General features: G+C 42.8%; 1 long non-coding RNA gene across 1 annotated transcript in view; it reads right to left on the bottom strand.

The window, feature by feature from the left end:
- LOC139107015 (uncharacterized) overlaps positions 1-12,439 on the bottom strand; it is a 135,025-nt gene that overhangs the window by 18,298 nt on the left and 104,288 nt on the right. The window contains exon 8 of the long non-coding RNA XR_011546457.1: positions 12,338-12,381. This is a non-coding gene — a long non-coding RNA (uncharacterized lncRNA). The remainder of the gene's footprint in view (positions 1-12,337; positions 12,382-12,439) is intronic.

Here is a 12,439-nt window from a genome sequence, read left to right as displayed (position 1 = left end):
CGTCGAGGCAATGACACCGAGCACGCCGTTGCTGCCACCGAACGCCCGGCGTTTCCCCGCTCGGCGTCTCTTTCCGCGGCCGCGCGCGCTATCCCTCCACCGCCGACGCCGACGTGACGGCAGAGCTGCGCTGCTCGCCATCCCTCCGATCCGTTCCCTACCCCTGGCCTGATCGCGCTTCTCCTCGATCTCCTCTTCGTCGTCACCCCCGCACGGCGAGGGAGAAGAGAAGAGAAGAGAAGAGAGGAGAGACGGACCGAGAAAGAGATGCCGCCGGAGGGGAGGGATGGAGAACCACCGGCACCGGCGCGCCGCGTTTCGAGCGTATACTGTCACCGCGAGATCGGAACCTGCCCTTTTCGAATTTTCCTAAAAGCGCAATCGACTTAGTTGGGTAGATTTCTTTGGCAATTACCGCGTTAAGTAGAAAGAAAGCGTGAAAGTCTCGATGATATAATTTAACCGCACATTGTTTTATATAATACCAATATTAATTTATGTGTACCGTGTATGTACCTATTTTTCATTTCTTGCTGTGAAGCCAAGTTGTATCCGCTCGCATGTGCCCGCGCATCTCATTGATTGCTGATTAACAATTTCTTTTATTCATTCACTTACATTCATATCTTTGGTAGCGTATATAATGCATATCGTACTGCTTACGATATTACACTGCCAGTTTTAGACCGTGCGCTTTCTTACTTTATATTTTAAACTTTGCAGACGTCGCGTTTTATTCTCATTCTTCCATATGACTGCTAAAAAAATTTAATTTTTGTAACCACTAATTAATATCGTTAGGTACTATTATCTATCGTACTTCATATCAACCTTCACCGGGTATTTGTTCTTCTGAAGTTCAGTTTATCGCTTTATTTAATAAATTCGTAATAGAGATATATATTGATATAGATAATGCGTGTCGCTATCTCATATTATTACGTATTTTACGGCGTTATCATTTTAGCAGTATGTTCGCACGTGCGAATGCTCGTGTATTTATTAGTCTAAAATATATGTGACTTTACGATGTATTCAATTCAATTGCTCTTCATTTAAATTCTCCGCTGTATATACGAGAAAATAGTTAAAAAAAATAAAATTTTTTTTCTTACTATTTTAATATTCTCTCTTTCTTGACTTCTCGACTCCTGCATCGTTAAAAATCCTAACCGTATTGTACCATTGAAAATTCTACGCATTAACCTAACGAATAAATAAAACTTCTTGGTACAACATCGCGCAGTTTACGTTTTATTTTTGCAGTTAATGAGATCTTCACCTTTGCCATTGGCATTCTTATCGACGTTAGTAACACCTTTGCGACAAGTCTCGATAAATCGTTGCATTGATTACAGTTCCGGATTCAAGAGTACGTCAAAAGAAACTCGAATAGGACGCTTCTCCGCGCTCCCGTACGTTTTCTAGTTTGCTCTCCCGGTCTCGAGCCTGTAATAATTTATCAGCAACCGAGACGGATTCACCTCGTTCGTTTTGGCGAAATTCTCATCTCCTATCCAGTACATCGTGGTTCTCTCATATCCGCTTTCCGCTAAAAATTGCCCGTGCCCTTATCGCGGCCGGCAATTCGCCGCGTTCTTTTCACGAATCGCTATTATAAGCTCCGCGACGTTATTTTTAATCGCCGTCTGTATCGCAGAGACGAGCGCCGGCGCGGAGCGAAGCCGTAGCCGTTCGCTCGTTCGCGCCTGATACCAGGAGGGGAAATGACTTGTGACGAGCTGAAATACCATTCTCTGTAACGTATGCGGGAATGTCGCAATCGCCGGCGTGGATGGTGATGCTTTGAACCATTTCTCGCGGGTGTAGCAATCGAATGTACTTGTCGCCGCGCGGATCTTATCGGCTTTGTAGGTGGCGGCGAAAGGCAGTAAGGTCATAGCGCGTGCCAATTAATAGACACTTTGTGGACGTAAATGTTAGAGGCGGAAAACGGCAATCAGACGCAATTCGCATCTTTTATTCGCGCCGAGCTCTATGCGATCTATGTTAAAATTGAACGCGTTATTAATCTGTATCTACGTGTTTTATAATGAACATGATATCGTATATGTATTTACAATAAAATAAGATAAGAGCTTGGTGCCTTTATCTGTTATAGTTGGCTTTAATGCCTGGTGCCGTGGGCGTGTGCGTGGGCGTGAAAGAAATGCAAATAGCGAAATATATCCGGTGCTTATGGCTTTCTCGCAGGAAAAATATTCGAGGATTCATTACTTATACAATACGCCTCGTTAGATAAAATGTGGACAAAGATTGCATTGAGCTCGAAACAATGCGAATCCTATCGCAAAAGTGCCACGACAACAATAGATGTACTAATACCGAATCCGATGACTCTCGCGGAATAAGTGAATAACTTCTACGACAGAAGTTGTGACATGTTTCTAGATATTGTTAAACGCGAAAGGAATAAGTGTTCCAAAGTTGTCGTGAGATAAACTCACGTTAAAAAGTTGGCCTCGTACGCGAGGAAAAAAAGCTAAAGTAGAAAAAAAAAATTAATTAATTAATTAAATTAAAAAAAAAATTAATTCTGATACAAGAATAGTCATATTATAATTTTGTTTAAAAACGCGTTCGGTATTAAGTATTTTATATTTCACAGGTAATATGACAGAAGCAATCTCTCGATGCACTCGCGGAAAAGATATTTTAATTTCTAGTAAGAGTGATTTCCTAAGTTAACGTTTGATTTAGAAACCGCACGTACCGAATGGAAACCACCGCGATTAGAATCAGTTTCCCGACGGGACACTTAAATCCAGCTGCACCGAGTAACTTCGTTCTAAATTCGCCCGATCGCGTCCCTCTCGCAGTTAAGCTCCTCGGCTGGATAACGCTCCGCCGATTCCTGTAAAGAACAGGCATTCGAACGATTCGTCACGGGACGAACGAACGTGTTTCCCGATTAGCGGCCGTCTATTCGCAATACGGTCGGGCCACGAAGTACACGTTAGCCCCCTTATTGTCTACCGTTATCGCGATCACAGCGGCAGCGGAATCATAATAGGCGATTTGCGGTGCTCGTTATCGACGACTGCCAATCGTGAGAAAGTCGTTTCACCACGTCGAACGCACGCGGGGTAACTATTACTGGTTGCAATTACAGCGTCCGTCCGATTCTTGATACACGCCGTTTGATCACCGTTAAAGCAAAGCCGGAATAAAACTCGCGGGCGCAACCGATAGAATCACTTGAGATAACATCGATGCTTGATAAGCGATTAACTATGATAGTTAAATTTTTTTTCGTTATTATCTAATAATAATCTGACGTTTTTTTTTTTTCTTTTTTTTTACCGCGTATTAGCTGTTAAAAAAACGAAAAGAAAGATTGAAGAATACGATTAAACAATTTATTAAAATGTTCCGGAGCATTGTGTGTTCTTTTAATAAGATTTACTGGATGCTGATCTTATTATTTTCTAATCCTGTTCTTTGATTGCTCTCGACGAAGAATACGTCATGACATTTCGCATCGCGGATCACCAAGCTCAGTTTTATTTCTGAGCTATTCAAGAAGTATTGCGCATCCACTTGGAGCGCGTTAGAAAGTCTTAAACGGAGCATTATGAGAGTGAAGTCATGTAAATCTCCTCGAAAACGGATAGAAGCGATGGTTTTATCATGCATTCCTGCGGGCAATCCGGCGGAAGGGCAAAGACATGAAGGAGAGAAAGGCTGAACAAGTAAACGCCACATGGTAAAACGCCGGACGAAAGTGTTTTTATACGCGGGAGGTCCTGAAAGCTTAAAAAGAAGAAACGGTCGACTTCGATACGAGAAGAGAAAGAAAGAAGGAAAAAGAAAGAAAGAAAGAAAGAGAGAATGTTTCGAATTTTTACCATGGTACAATAAAATAAAAAAAACGCGACGTTAAATAATTTTTAAATTGCAAATAAAAATTTTAACGAAATATTAAAATCCCAGGATCTCAAAATAAATTGCTTATTTTTATAACTTAATATATCGAAAAAGTACATTTTTTTTTTAAATTTTTAATTATTCGCTAATTCGTCCCACTGTGTTATTTGAATAATTAAGATTATCTGGATAATGAGAAATCATAATCGCGAAACTATACCGATGTGTAAATCGTCTTCGGATAACGGGAGTTCGCACTCGAGACATGCTAGACATTGCACTGGCTTATTTCTAGGCTCATTGTCGTCGCTGTAAGCACGAGGACCAAGTTCGTGCCCGCATTTAATCGACTTCGGTATAATTTAGCTTCACGAAGGTATCTCAGAGCATAGATAATAGCGAAGTTGAAACTAATTTCAGAGTTGAAAAACGAACAAAGTGTGCAGAATGTCATTAAGAAAATGCAATAACGCGCAAAGATTACAAATGCGCAAGGCCTTACGCGTAATCAAATATTATATTTATAATAAATCAATTTATCGTAATAATGAATTATGAAATATATATTTAAACCCTTTAATATTCTATATAAAATTTAAAACCGCAGAATAATGTTGAATAATAATAGGAAGCGAGGGGAATGTAAAAAATATTAATTAATAAAAAATTATACGTAAATGATTAATGGACATCGTATAAGGATAAACGTGGTCTTAGACGTCCTTCCTCACACCGGCCTTCCCTAAGGAAGCGGTCGAATTAGACGCGGCTGTTTCCTCTCGCGCGCGTCTCGTGCCTTCCTTCGTGAGTCACGAGACGGAAAGGGAAACCCCGGAAGCGCGGCGGCATGGCGGTCTAGACGCACACGCGCTGGCCGATGGCTCGGAATAGCTGCTAGAGCTAGCGGTACCGTGAGTACAAGTTAGCGGGCCTCGGCTCATCTAGGTTACGCCACTCGCCGGCCCGATGCGCTGTCACGGGACCGGGCCCAGGTCATCCCGGGCCCCACCGATGCTGAACACCCGGTTCATGGTTCTGAAGATGATGGTGGTGGCAGTTATGGCGCTCGCGCCGGACTTTCACCTCCTTTGAGCGAGTCCGCGGCCTACCGACAGCGCGGCCCGCTCTCACTAGCGTTCGACGCGTCTTCGGATACGGTCGTCAACGCGGTATTTCTCCTATTACCGAGATAATAGACGTACGATAATGAAGAAGAATAATTAAGGAATCTTATATGCTCAATGTCTCGGTTCTGCTCCCAGTTGAATACGAATCAACTACGAATGTGTCGTTGATCTTATATAAAATATGTAATAATACAATAATCAGTCGTCTGTTAAAAAAAAAAAAAAAATAGAATTTGTATTGGCTAATTTTAATTATTAATTTTTATATTATATATAAAATTATACTCGTTGTGCATTTATTATTATTAATGACATTTATAAATTTGCAACATTTCTAAAACTGAAAGAAGATATTATTTTCGAACAAAATTCTTTCCTTCGTCGAGACTAAATGATTTCGTCATATACAAATATAAATACTTTTGTTTCATAAGATCTTAATTTACCCATTTATTTTTTACGTTACGTAAAGTCGGATTGTATCAATGTAATTGCGAAATGCGCTGCAAGAAGGGGAGAAAAAAAAACAACAGGAAAAAGATCAACGACCGTTAGTGATGTGCTCACATTGAAAAGACATGACAGCCTTCAATAAAAGTGAAAAGCGTCTTCCGACGCGATTACGCGTGCATGTTCGACGACCAATAAAACGCAGTATCCTCGAGCTACTCTTACTTTCTAAACGCCAATTTCGTTCCTACCATTCTGTCGGCAACGCATCCTCGCAAAATCCGAAAGCGTACCGTAAATCATTCGGGACCTCGATGATGCGCGGATCTTTTCTCTTCCGCATCTTTAACCAGCCCGTTCATTAAAGGATTCTTCGCCGGCCGCCTTTCAGAGGATTTTATCGTTGCCAGCGACTATTCGCCTCGGCCGATACTTGATATTTCCTGGACAATGGGATTCCGCATAGCGCGAGAGCGCGGTAACTTACGTAGCCAGGATGAGCTGGACTTTTCATATCGCTGCATCGGTTACCTAACATTTCCGCGATACGTAGTTAAGCCACGTGTGAAAACGTGTACAGTCCGATAGATACGCGATCTTTGATCGTCTGGCGAAATCGGCAAGTCTTTATTTCCCTATTGATCATATCGAAGTAAACTTCATTATCGTCCGCTTAATATTAAATAAAAAAAAAAAATCTTAAACCGATATTAACGCCACGTAATGTATCTTTTCATTAAAAGCTTAGAAACTTGCGTAAAGAGAGATTGATGCTAGACGCAACAATGTAATTCCCAGTAAACAACGGATTAAAAAAAATAACGGTGGTGGTCCACGGAAGATTCACGGAAGCTCCGAACAATGCGAGAGATTTACGAGTCGAAAAAGCGCGATCGCGATAGCGAAGAAAGTCGCGGCGGAGCATCCTATTCTCGTACTCGTAATGCGTGTTCGCAGTCGTCTTAACGGCGAAGTTTATCCCGCATTTTCTCACAGAAACGATTTGCCCTTCACCTCGCACGGATACTCGACAAAAGGATCGCGCAATCCCGCCGGCACGATCGCGGGAATCCGCTCACTCGCACGTGCGCGATACGTGTCGCGCTTACGGTCAGCGCGGAGAGAAAGTTCTCCTCTCGCGAAGATGCGTGAGTTACGCAAACGCGCTCGCAATGTTGCATACGTCCCGGGGACGGTTAATTAATTTTTGTGAGGATCGCGGGAACGGACGGCCTTAAGGTTTGCGGCTTGGAAGAAACCGCATGTTCTCCTTTGCCGCCCGAGTTGAGCAACGATTCTTAATTCCGACGGTCCTCACGCGGGCTTAATTCTATTACGCAACCGACGTCTTTTTCTTTTATTATCGGAAAACGTTCGCAATTTGTAAGCTGGAATTTTTCTAAAATTTGCTGAAGACAAATTTGTAATATGTCGCTTGAGGTTCTCATCGAGGTTAAATTTTTTTGTTTTAATATTGTAAAGTCCAGGGAGAAAAAAAAATAAAAATGATCGCGGTCTGATTATTTTCTGCAGTCGAAAAGAATTATCTTTTTTCTCTATTTTTTTTTTTAAATAAGTTTCATCGTCAAATCGCGGCGTCGTTGATTGTCGATGACTAGGACAAAAAGGCGCGGCCTTATCGGTTATAACATTACTCGTACAATTGGAACGTAAACGTACGACTGGGATTATCGTTGATTTCAATCAGTCACATAGCGTTTGGGGATATCGCCTGTGCGCAGTGACAGACTCGGCCGGATCCGCGTATGGCGATTCCGCGTATCTGCGCGTTATGAAAACGCCACATTTATCGGCTTGCCGCATCTTGGACGGAACAATGCTCAGACCGGCTTTTACGAGCTATTAAAATTAACTGGGTTACAGGTGCGATAGTAAGCCTCCACGTTTCTGCTCCTTCGGAAACCCTTTTGTTCTCGCACGCGAGACGTATGATAAAATTAATTCCCACGTATCATCAACCGTCGGATAATTTAATCTACAAGTTAACTGTATATTTGAAAGAATTATAAAAGTAAAATAAAAAAAAAAAAAAAAATTACTATTATTATTATTCGATGAAAAAATCCGTTCCGTGTTAAAATTTATCATGAAATTTTTTTATGCCGAGCGTGTAGTTCGTCATAGCGTTCGAACGTTTCCCATGACCGTAGCACAGGAATGTACGCTCGCGGCGAGATGCCGGCCGATCGTGGAATACATTATTACCCGCGAGCAGAAGAATTGACGTCCAAGTCGACTCGCTTCGTGGGACAGCTCCCATTTTCACTTTTCGTGCTTCGGAGCGCGCCGGTTCGCACCGCAACGGCGTTGCGCAATCTCCTCGTCGTTCCTGTCGACCGACAGTGGGTTAAGCGAGATCCAATCCTGGTCAATCTTATCCCGGGCCTAGGTGCACGCCATCATCCGTCTCGGTTAGGTTGGGCTAGATCACGTATTACGCCGCTGCAACAGACTTTCTCCCCGAGGACGATGCACCCGATGCCCTCCCCTTCCCCACCGCCGGCTCTCGATCTCCTTGTCTCTCTCTGCCTCGCTCTTTCTCTCTTTCTCGTTTACTCCCGTCCTGCATCCGCTGCAACGGGACCGCGAATCTATCGTCGGTTGCGGATCAGAAAACGGGATGGGGGAAGACCGCCCGGTTGGTCGTTCGAACGTTCGATCGCAGAAAATACCGGAGGTCGTGATACGGATAGACTGCTCCGAATTTATGTCCCGGTTTACGTGCGTCTTCGACGTATACTTCGGCAAACTTAAGATTGAAAGATTGATTAGCGTCCCACTTAGAAAAATCCGAGATAAACGAGGATATAAATACTCGAGGAAGAAGTAATAATAAACGAGAAGTATCAAGCGGAGTAAAGTATTCGCGAATGTGTGAATTTGTCGTAAAAAAATCGTAATATGCACTTCGTCGAACTGCTCAGAAATGCATGAAATGAAATGAATTAAAATATTGAAAACATGAGAGCATTTCTCGAGTCAGGACTCTAATTTAGAATGCGATAGGCATAAATCAATGAAAAATATAAAAGTAAAAATAAAAATAAAAACTTACGGTGTTAATGTGGGGATTAAATTCTCACGTATGCTTCATTTAATTCACTTGCGTGAATCGCTTTCGCGTTTTAATGCTCTAGTGGTCAATGTCTTCCGAGGAATGAATCGCAGGTGCTTCGGCGGCGTGGGTTGCGCGCAACTTTTTTGCGCTTTCTTTCCCATTTTCAGCTCTTTTTTTTCTACGCTCTCTCTTTCTCTCTCTCTCTCTCTCTGTTCATTCCGGAGACTGACTCGCGAAGCTAATTTAACCGCGGCGACGACAACGACGACGACGATGTGCAGAAAAAAAAGTGATTGCGACGAATCTTCGGTCGCGCGCACACGTCGGGACGTCGCAGCGTTCGTTCGCGTAAACCACCGAGTTTAATGCGTCAGCGTGTATCGAATTTTAATCAAGCTCGCACGGACGCTCTCAAATTTTCGCATCCGGCTATATCGTTAACTTCGTTAAATGCATCTGGCCGTGATGCGCTCGAAATGCCGCGTGCGCGCTGACGCTCGATACCTTCATCCCGCAAATGCGCGATCTGATGCGGAGTTCTTCGCCAGTTTTTTTTTTCTTTTTTTTAAATATTGTATAGATTTCGCCGAAATGTGAATTTAATATTCCGTAATGATTTAAATATTTTTCTGCTTCTATTTATCCAACTCTTGTACAAATTATAAGAGAAAGTATACCTGTCTTATGAGAAAAAAAAAAAAATGACGTAATTCAAGTCGTATTTTACATTAACAATTTTTAAGCTTACATAACTCGGTTATTAATCTAAGCTAAATTTAAATCGAAACTAAATTAATTTATTTTAAATATAAAATTATTATCAGTTTCTTTCACCGAGTGACGCTTTTAACTGTTTTTTACGGTGATAAGGATATAAGTATATACGGTTATAAAATTCGCCTGTGATAACAACATGCTCTTTTTTTTTTTTAACAACCGCAATTACATTTACATAACTATTTCCACATTGGCGACACAATGTTTCAACGACCGAATGCGCTATCTCCACGCATAAAAATGCCAATTACTAATTGTCGTCACAACAATTTTATGAAACTTACGTAATATCTCAGGTCATTCACTTCGAGCCGCTTTCTCTGGGAAAGAGTTATCTCGCGTGTACTGATAAACGACACGATTCTTCGATATAGCATTAAATTGTCGTTTCACTGCGGCAAACATTTCGTGCCTTATCGTTTTATAAACGTTGGTTAATTATTTTAATACATCGGCGGTTGATTTTTCATTAAACAGCGTTTGCGTAAAATAATCAGTTGGCCGTAAACTGAAATATCGAACGGGGCCGGCCCGCTGAAGGAACAAGGAAGAAAAGAAACGTTTCCCCCGGTGTACCCAAGGTTTATATAATCGGCAATCGGTCAGCGTGTTATGTCCGAAGCTTGCATAAATGGAAAGTTTGACAGCTCGCGCGTCGCGCGTGTGATTAGATTTTCCATAACTCGGCTATGTAACCGTCGTCACGGACGTATTCCGCAGCGGAAAGGATCGTTATGTATCCTCGAAGAAAACGCATCGTGCACGCCAAGGATTTCCTGCGCGGTGAGCGAGGAGGAAACGCGCCTTCTCTCTGCTTACATAACTCGTCGTATTCATAATCTCTTTATCTAGCTACACACAATCATATGCGAGTGTTGACTTAACAGAGTCGCCGAGGGTAATAAACTTTATTCCATATAACGAATCTCTCTTTTTTTTTCTTTCTCTCTCTCTCTCTCTCTTCCTCGATTCGAATGAGGAAATCGTTCGACAAGTATGATGAAATAAATTACTACATTTAGGAACAATCGTTAATAAAGTAAATTTTCCTTTCTCTTTCTCATATTATAATATATTAAATGTTACCTACAAGCGCTTCAATATATCGAATTTTATTCATATGACCATTTCTCCGCTGTATCGGATAACGGAAGGTCGTGTCGTGCCTCCGAGAAGATGCCTGCGAATGCGCCTCGCGAATTTCGCGTCACGTCGATTCTGCTACCTTCAACCGGCAGATCTCTCTTTTTTTTTTCTCTTCTTTTTTTCTTTCTTTCTCGCGCTGCCGATGGCAATACGGTATCTAAACCTCTTGCTCCCTCCCTTTCCGCTCGATCGGAGGAGGGCTCGTTACATATCACTCGCGTCGGATAAAAATACACCGTGGGAGCGATGACTTGGGCGTAAAAATACATCGAAATGCAACCACGACCGGCGCGTGTATATTTACGCGTGTGTCTCAAGCGGCGAATGAACGCTTCGACGTTCCAGCATGCGTGGGTGGACCCCGGTCTAGATGGAAAGGAAGAGACGGCGGGCGTAGAGACGGGATCCTGCGGACCCGAGAGCGGGAACGAGAAGGAGAAACGGACGCGCCGAGTGAATGGGACGTAAGAGAATTTACGGGTAAGAGACGCACCGCGAAAAGAACCGTCAAGACGGCCGATCGAGAAAAACGGAAATTTCCATAGGGATGCTCGCGTGAATTCCCCCGTGGAAAGGATTCCGCTTATACCGGGACAGAGCGCGAGGACTTTCGGAGCGTTCGCGACCTTCTTCTCAGGTGGCAGTTTCTACGGATTCTCGGTGGGGTCCTACCTCCCTCGCTTCTTCTTTAGACCTTTTGAATCCTCGACGGGATCTTTGGATACGGCCGATTAAAATTTCGAGAGCTTTATACCGGCGATGTGAAAAAGGATCTTGGCGCGGAACTCGCGCGGAAGGAAGAGCGAACCCGCGGCGCGAAGCGCGGCACCCGGCCGCGTTCTGCGCGTTCGACATTAAAGCTTCCAGGGTCATTGACTGGTGCAATGGTAGTTACACACAGCGTCACGTACCAATCGCGGCGTCCACGGATGTGGCCGTCGTTTGCGCGTGGGAGTTATTAAAAGCCGAACGAATCCGGCAAGAAAAAGCAGCCGCGGTTAAAAAAGGAACCGAACACGCGTCGCCATCGTTCGTTCCGTCGGGATGTCACGGACTCTGTCTCTCTTGCCTTTACTCTCTCTATCTATCTATCTCAGCTCTCTCCCTTTTTTCCATCCGAACTCGCGTTTGTCCGAGAAAGATGGAACGACCCGAACTCTTTCTAAAAAAACGCGCACCCTCCCCGACGCGGGCCGATACGACGCCGGTCTTTTCGTTTGAAACGGGATAATTGAGACGTTGCCTTTGCGAAAATGTTCGAGATGTTTTCGTCACGCGGTATTTCGGTATCAGACACTTCAAAACGAGTCTGGTTTTTTTTTCTTTTTTTTTTTTTTTAAAGACTCGCTAAGTATCGCAAGGTATTAACAAAAGAAATTTATAATAATTTGTATAATTGGAATTATCTACAAGGTGCGTTATAGATTCTGTAAATAGATTAAATAAAGAATGTTATTCGTCATTAAAACGATTATCTGTAGCTGCTCGACATAATATATGAATGGCGGTTATACGACCTAATATATCAAGCCCGCAATGTCGCGGACGATTTGCGGCGCATTAACCTAAACCTTGCAAAAAGAGAGGAATGTAATCTCGACCACGCTTTCCTTCCTGCCGGATAACAAGTGCGAGAATTGACAATGGGCCCTGCCGTTGCGGCCAGCTGATTACTTGATAAGGACAAAAGAAGACCACCAACGACTATGATAACGAAGCACTTTTGTGTCCTCGTTCGAAAAATCAACGCATTTTATCTCATAGGAGCGATCGTGCTTTTCGATAATTAATATACTAGAAGAAACAATGGGCGCGTTATTTTTTAACAGACAATCACAAACTACAAAAGAAAAAAAGTCATGCGACTTACCAATCTGTATTAACTTCAGCGGAGTTATCAAGTTTTGCCGGTGTCTGTAACATAAAATGGAAAGCATTAATGTAGACATAAAAGTATATTAGTTAATAAAAT

This window comes from Cardiocondyla obscurior, linkage group LG12, assembly GCF_019399895.1.
Source record: "Cardiocondyla obscurior isolate alpha-2009 linkage group LG12, Cobs3.1, whole genome shotgun sequence".
NCBI classification, from domain to species: Eukaryota; Metazoa; Arthropoda; class Insecta; order Hymenoptera; family Formicidae; genus Cardiocondyla; species Cardiocondyla obscurior.
The sequence above is the reverse complement of the archived record's forward strand: the minus strand, read 5'-3'. Positions and strand labels throughout refer to the sequence as shown.